The sequence below is a fragment of the Pipistrellus kuhlii genome, unplaced genomic scaffold (assembly GCF_014108245.1).
Source record: "Pipistrellus kuhlii isolate mPipKuh1 unplaced genomic scaffold, mPipKuh1.p scaffold_m20_p_3, whole genome shotgun sequence".
NCBI lineage: Eukaryota > Metazoa > Chordata > Mammalia > Chiroptera > Vespertilionidae > Pipistrellus > Pipistrellus kuhlii.
The window spans coordinates 108,026,133-108,034,334 of NW_023425529.1; the positions used below are offsets into that span (position 1 = coordinate 108,026,133).

The 8,202-nt window shown below is 40.7% G+C and overlaps 1 non-coding gene across 1 annotated transcript; it reads left to right on the top strand.

Moving 5' to 3' along the window:
* Window positions 1-1,932: 1,932 nt before the first annotated feature.
* LOC118731105 lies at window positions 1,933-2,059 on the top strand. Its single transcript, XR_004991798.1, has one exon. It is a non-coding gene; the product is annotated as a U6atac minor spliceosomal RNA (small nuclear RNA).
* The last annotated feature ends 6,143 nt before the right edge of the window (window positions 2,060-8,202 follow it).

Here is an 8,202-nt window from a genome sequence, read left to right on the forward strand (position 1 = left end):
TATGGTAAACAGTATGGGAGTTCCTCAAAAAATTAAAAATAGAACTGCCATATGATTCAGCAATTTCACTCTGGGTATTTAGCTGAAGAAATTCAAAACATTAATTTTAAAAGATATATGCAGCCCTATGTTCATTGCAATATTATTTTTTAAAATATATTTTTATTGATTTCAGATAGGAAGGAAGAAAGAAATGGAAACATCAATGATGAGAGGGAATCATTGATTGGCTGCCTCCTGCACACCCCTACTGGGGATCAAGCCTGCAACCCAAGCATGTGCCCTTTAATTACATCAGACAACTGGACATCCATCTGGACGTCCTTCCAGACAAAGCTATGGTGGCAGGGGCCAACGTAGATATGATTAGGAGTGATCAAGCCTGCAGGGAAGGGCAGTTGAAGGCGATGAGGCCTGCAGGAGAGAACAGTTGGGGGCGATCAGGCTGGCAGGGGAGGGTAGTTGTGGGGGACCAGGCTGGCAGGGGAGGGCAGTTGGGATTACTGGACATGCAAGGAAGGGCAGTTGGGGGCAATCGGGCTGGCAGAGGAGCAGTTAAGCAATCGATCAGGCTGGCAGGGGAGTGCTTAGGGGGTGATCAGGCAGGCAGGCAGGCAAGCAGTTGGGAGCCAGCAGTCCCAGATTGTGAGAGAGATGTCCGACTGCCAGTTAGGAATCGGGCCTAAACCGGCAGTCAGACATCCCTTAAGGGGGTCCCAGATTAAAGGGGTGCAGGCTGGGCTGAGGGACACCTCCCCCAGTCCATAAATTTCATACACCAGGCCTCTAGTATATAAAATAATATTGAATACCAACTGCAATTTAGCAATAAAATTAAAAGATAATAAAATTTACAATAATGCAGTAGGCCTGGGGAGTTGAGTACAGGATGGAGGGTGTCAGTGGTGGGAGTAAAGAGGGACATCTGTAATACTTTCAAAAACAAAGATAAATTTAAATAATTAATACTAATTTTAAAAAATCCTATCTAATAAAAGAGAGACATGCAAATTGATCGTACCTTTGCTACACCCATAAGCCATGCCTACTAGTCAATCAGGGTGGGCATGCAAATTAACCCAACCAAGCTGATGGTTAATTTGCATATCCAGGCCAGAGTGAAGACTGAAGACAGAGTAGAAAGAAGCCAAGTGCTGCATAAGGGAGCAAAGCTGCAGAGAAGCAAGCAAGTGAACCGAGGGAGAAGGGAGAGAAGCAGGCAGGCAGGGCAGAGACCACAGGAGGAAGCCCTATTGCAGGAATATTCCTGCAACGGGCCTCTAGTAAATAATAAAAATGAAGTCTAAGCATCACAAATCATTTTTAATTGGTAGGTACACCTGAGACCATCCTGAAGGAGACAATTAGTACCACATATTAGAAAAATAATAGCCAGTGATCCTGGTTTCTAATCTATATATATAAAAGCCAAAGCGACCATTATGACCAGACAACCAGATGACCAGACAACTTGCTGGTAGTTATGACATGTACTGACCACCAGGGGACAGGTGCTCAATGCAGGAGCTGCCCTGTGATGGTCTGTGCTCTCCCACAGCCAACCGCCCATGGTCCACCCCCCTAGCCAGCCGTGGTCCCTCTCCCCTCCCGGTTCAATCCAAACAGATCAGCCCCAATCGGAGCCAGCTGGCCAACCTCCCAAAGTTGCCCCCACAAGCTGGCTGGCTCCAATGGCTCTAATAAGGACTGGGTGAGATAGCTTTGATTGGCCCTGATCACCGGCCAGGCCAAGAGACCCCACCTTTGCACAAATTTGTGAACTGGGCCTCTATCACATAAATAAGTAAAGAGAGTCTCCTGTAGACAACATACTGTATAGCTGGATCATATTTTTAATCCACTCTGCAAATCTCTATACTTTTACTGGAGAGTTTAATGCATTTATAATACATTTAAATTAATGACTGATCAGTGTTGTATGAAAGGAGAGAAGGTTAGCACTCCCCTTGACAAGGATGGAAGAGGCTCTCAGGCCTAACAACACGCATACGGTAAAGTAATGACTGATCAGAAAGGCCTTACTTTGTCATATGTTTCCTATATGCCTTATAGCTGTTTGTCCCTCATTTACTGAATCACTTTCTCTTTTCTGTTTAGTTAAGTTTTTTTGTACTGAAACATTAAATTCCTTTCTTATTTGCTTTTATGTGTATATTCTTTAGCTATTTTTCTTTGTAGTTACCATGGATATTACATTTAACAATCTAAGCTATAACACTCTAATTTGAACTTGTACCAGCTTAACTTCAATAACATAAAAAAAACTGCTTTTACAACTTTATTCCTACCCCTTTAATTTTTTGTTATAAAATTACATATTTATACATTTTGTAACCAAAATATATACTAATAATTCTTTTAAATGTATTAATCTTTTATTTATTTATTTATTTATTTATTTTAAAATATATTTTATTGATTTTTTTTTACAGAGAGGAAGGGAGAGAGATAGAGATCTAGAAATGTCGATGAGAGAGAAACATCGACCAGCTGCCTCCTGCACACCCCCCACCGGGGATGTGCCCACAACCAATGTACATGCCCCTGACGGGAATCAAACCTGGGACCTTTCAGTCTGCAGACTGACGCTCTACCACTGAGACAAACCAGTTTCGGCAAAATGTATTAATCTTTTAAATGATGAAGAAAACAAACTGTAGAGTTACAAATTAAAATTATAATGCTGGCTTTTAGACTAATTATTTTTAAAATGTATCAGTTTCCTAAATCACATCCTATATAATAAAAGGCTAATATGCAAATTGACTGAATGGCAGAACGATGGATCACTATGACGCTTACTGACCACCAGGGGCAGATGCTCAATGCAGGAGCTGCCCCCTGGTGGTCAGAGCGTTCACACAGGGGAGTGCTGCTCAGCCAGAAGCCCAGCTCACAGCTGGTGAGTGCAGCCACGGTGGCAGGAGCCTCTCCCACCTCTGTGGCAGCGACTTATGGCTTAGGCCGACTCCTAGCCATCAGTCAGACATCCCCCAAGAGTATCTGGACTGCAAGAGGGCACAAGCCAGGCTGAGGGGACCCCCCCCCCAATTCCTCTCGAGTGCTTGAATTTCATGCACTAGTTCTCTAGTACAATATAAAAAGTAGAGTTAAAAACTGTTGTTACAATAATACTAGCTTTTAGAATTGTTCTCATATTTACCATTTTTGAGGTCTTTACTTCTTCATACAGCTTCATGTTATTGTCAACTGTCCTTTATTTTATCCTGCAGTATGCCTTTGAACATTTCTTATAGAGCAAATCCACTGGTAACAAACTCTATCAGGTTTTGTTCATCTGTCAGAGTCTTAATTTCTCCCTCACATATTAAGGACAGTTTTGCTGGATATTAGATTCTTGGCTGACAGATGTTTTTTTTGTTGATGTTGTTTGCTTTTATTAGCACTTTGAATATACTGTCCCATTGCCTTCTGGCTTTCAAGTTTCTGATGAGAAATCTTCTCTCAGTCTTAATGAAGATCCCTTGTATGTGGCAAGTCACTTCTCTCTTGCTGCTTTCAAGATCCTCTTTGTCTTTGTTTTTGAAAGTTTGATTATAATGTGTCTTGTTGTAGATCTCTTAATTTTTAATGTCTGGTTCCCAAAAGGGTAAAAAGAGAAACATAAAGAGGAAGTAAGAAGAAATGCTGATCTTTTAAATCCCCAGACTTCACTACAGCTGGAGAGGATGGAGCATGCAATAATGGGGATTGGTCAACAACAATGCCACTTGCTTCTTTGCCTGCCCTCTGTGATCAGAAGCAGCAATCAATGATCAGAGAACAGAACCCAGTATTTGGAGAACAGGGTCTTCTTTGCCCACCTTGACTCCAACAGGCTGTGTGTTAGTTGCTCCAGGAACATGTGCACAGCTGCCTATGGTGGTTCTGCAGTGTGGGAGGTGGGTAGTTGCTTTTGTGCAAAGAATTTATGATTCAAGCTTTTCCCTGGAAGTTGCAAACCTTGAATAGACTTCAAAGTTCCAAAATAGTTATATCACACAGATTCTATCAGTGCTATTGTTATCTAAATAGGAAGACAGATTCTTTGTGATTCCTACTTTATCATCTTCCCAGGATCTTTTCCCCATTGCCACAAATTTCCATGACATTTATGAGAATTTTTGAATGGAAAAAAAAAAATGAACACATTGCTTTGAGAATGAAAAGTAATTACTCTTTCTAGAGCAAGGATGGGTATTGTCTTGCCTGCAAGACATATAAGGCCCATGAAATCATTTGGTCTGGCCCTGCCAAGGCATTAGGGGAAAGTTAATTAAATGTTTGAGCAAATATAGCAGGGTAATTTTTACGTTGATAATTTTGTATGGCCCATGAGTGATGTTATAAGTATCCAAATGGCCCTTGACAGAAAATAGGTTCTCCACCCTTGTGGTGAGGAAAAACATTAGCTAATATTTACATACTACCTAACATAATATTTAGGTAAAATAAGTACGCATGTTTTCTGTACCTGGTCATCATGTTCTTGGAATTTTGATGACATAAAAGAGCATTCATGTCATAGTCAGTTTAATCTCAATATCTCTTCAAAGGATTGTTGTAATCTTGAAAGCATTTGATAAAATCCAACAACCTTTCCTGATAAAAACTCTCAACAAGGTGGGAGTACAAGGATCATACCTCAACATAATAAAAGCTATATATGATAAACCCACAGCCAACATCATACTCAATGGGCAAAAACTAAAACCATTCCCTCTAAGAACAGGAACAAGACAGGGATGCACACTCTCACCACTCCTGTTTGACATAATACTGGAAGTACTAGCCATTGTAATTAGACAAGAAGAGGAAATAAAAGACATCCAAATTGGAAAAGAAGAAATAAAGTTATCCTTATTTGCAGATGACATGATATTGTACATAAAAACCCCAAAAGACTCCATCAAAAAACTAATTGACTTAATAAATGAATTTGGCAATGTAGCAGGATACAAAATTAACGCCAAGAGATCTATGGCATTTTTATACACCAATGGTGAACTTACAGAAACAAAGACTAAAAAAGCAATCCCATTTACCATCACACCAAAAAAAAAAAAAAAAATAGATACCTAGGAATAAACTTAACTAAGGAGGTAAAGGACCTATATGTGGAAAACTACATGACACTGAAAAAAGAGATAGAGGAAGATGTAAACAGATGGAAGAACATACCATGTTCATGGATTGGTAGAATCAACATCATCGAAATGTCCATACTTCCCAAAGCAATCTATAGGTTCAATGCACTCCCCATTAAAATACCAACGGCATATTTCACTGACCTAGAAAGAACTCTCCAAAAGTTCATTTGGAATAAAAGACCCCAAATAGCCACAGCAATCCTGAGAAAGAAGAGTAAAGTAGGAGGGATCTCAATACAGATTTCAAGCTGTATTACAAAGCCACTGTTCTCAAAACAGCCTGGTACTGGCACAAGAACAGACATATAGATCAATGGAATAGAATAGAGAACCCAGATATCAACCCAAATCACTATGCTCAATTAATATTTGACAAAGGAGGCACCATCATACAATGGAGTCAAGACAGTCTCTTCAATAAATGGTGTTGGGAAAATTGGACAGATATAAGCAAAAGAATGAAACTAGATCACCAACTTATACCATACATAAAAATAAACTCAAAATGGATACAGGACTTAAACATCAGACGGGAAACAATAAAAATATTAGAGGCATCCACAAGCAGCAAAATCTCAGATGTATGCCAAAAGAACTTCACTGATACTGCCCCTAGGGCAATGGAAGCTAAAGAGAAAATAAACAAATGGGACTGCATAAAAATAAAAAGCTTTTTTACAGCAAAAGAAACCATCAACAACAACAAGAAAGCCCACTTTATGGGAGAACATATTTGCAAATGTTACCACTGATAAAGGTTTAATCTCCAACATCTATAGACAGCTTATACAACTAAATAAAAGGAAAATGAATGATCCAATTAAAAATGGGCAATGGAACTAAATAGAATCTTCTCAAAAGAAGACAGAAGGAAGGCCAAGAGGCACATGAAAACATGCTCAAAGTCACTATCTGAGAGATGCAAATCAAAACAACAATGCTGTACCATCTCACACCTGTCAGAATGGCCAACATCAACAAATCAACAAACGACAAGTGTTGGTGAGGTTGCGGAGGAAAAGGTACCCTCATGCACTGCTTGCTGTGGGAATGCAGACTGGTGCAACCACTCTGGAGAACAGTATTGAGTTTCCTCAAAAAACTGAAAATGGAACTCCCATTTGACCCAGTAATCCCACTCCTAGGATTATATCCCAAGAAACTAGAAACACCAATCTGAAAGAATATATGCACCCCTATGTTCATAGCAGCACAATCTACAATAGCTAGGATTGGAAACAGCCTAGGTGCCCATCAGCAGATGCTTGGATCCAAAAACTATGGTACATCTACACAATGGAATACTATGTTGCCATAAAAAAGAAGGAATTCTCATCATTTGCAGCAACCTGGATGGAATTGGAGAACATCATGCTGAGTGAAATAAGCCAGTCAATGAAAGAGAAACACCACATGACCTCACTAATTTATGGATAATAAAGAACATTATAAACTGAAGAACCAAAAGATAGATATAGAGACAGTAAAGCAACAAGCAGACTGACAAATTACAGCAGGGAGTGTAGAGAGATCTGGGGGAGATAATAGATCAACTGAAGGACTTGTATAGCTGCATATATGTACAAGCAATGGATACAAAACTCTGGGGAGGGAGGGTATGCATGGGAGGGGGGGTAATGGTAAGATATGTACACAGATAATAATTTAATAAAAATAAAAAAAACCAAGTGAATCTAAAAACCAAGGGAATTAAAAAAATCAGATGAACAATATTAACTGATGAATATAATAGAATCAGAGTGAACTGATTGGAAGGGGAGTGAACTGACGATTCTTGGGGAAAAGGGGAGTGGGGGGTGCTGGAAGAGACTGAACATAAACTGTGCATCTACGAATGAGGACAATGGGGGTGGGGAAAGGGCAGAAGGTGGCGGGGGGGGACCTGGTGGAGGGGAGCAATGGAGGGGGAAAAATGAGGAACATTTGTAATAATATGAACAATAAAGATTAAAAAAAAAATTTTTTTTTTTTTGAGAGAGAAAGTGACAGAAAGAGAGAAACATTGACATGAGAGAAACATCAGTTGGTTGCCTCTTTTACATACCCCGGCCAGGGGTCAAACCTGCAACCTAGGTACTTGCCCTGACTGGGAACTAAACTTGTAACCTTTTGTTCTAACCACCTGAGCCACCCGGCCAGGGCACTGTGTCATTCCTTTAAATGAGACTGAGCACGGGCTCAGCAGACAGCACCATGTTCCTGAATGTCACAGGGCCAACCAGACTGGCCAATGGGACAGGCAGCTGGCCTGTCCCATTGGCCAGTCTGGTTGGCCCTGTGCACAGCTGTATTCCCATCGTCTCCTCCCCCGTGACACAGCATGGAAGAGGGTACCTCGCTCTTCCGCTGCAAACACCGGGCCAGTGATAAGAATCTCTGTCTTTATGGTTGTATTCTCCACACACAGCCTGCATTCTCTCGTGTAGACACTATGGGTGACACAGGATGCAATGCCACAGTGTATTGCCTGCCTACTGTGTCAAGCACACTGGATGAAGATCTTTGGCACAAACAAAAAATAGGCAGTTTATTGAGATGCTTTATGCCTTGTTTCCTTGTTCCCTGAAACAGGGAAAGAACAGTGCCTACCCTCTGGTGACTGCTGGGGTGATCAGGTGAAGCAATCCTATATAATAAAAGCCTAATATGCTAATAAATAAATAAATAAATAAATATCATCAGCCTTCTGAATTCCCTGTTGCACTTTCATGATAGTATAGACAATGGATAGCTTCCAGCACTACCCAGCATGAGCTACAAAGCAATCTGTAGATGGCTGCTACTTTTGTTGAGCTTGGAGGTGCCCAAGAGAAGCCAAGCTATGAACCAAGGTGAGCTGCCACTAGTGATGGGCCTGGGCTACTTATTGGGAAGTATGTGGTGCACTGATGCCAGCTGCTGCTTGTTTGATTTTAGGAAACTCCAAAGCATGAGGAAAGAAAGGTCAGTTTTATGGTGGCTTGGATGAATGTACAAGCAGGGAGCAGCAAGGTCTCAGAGCATCACCAGG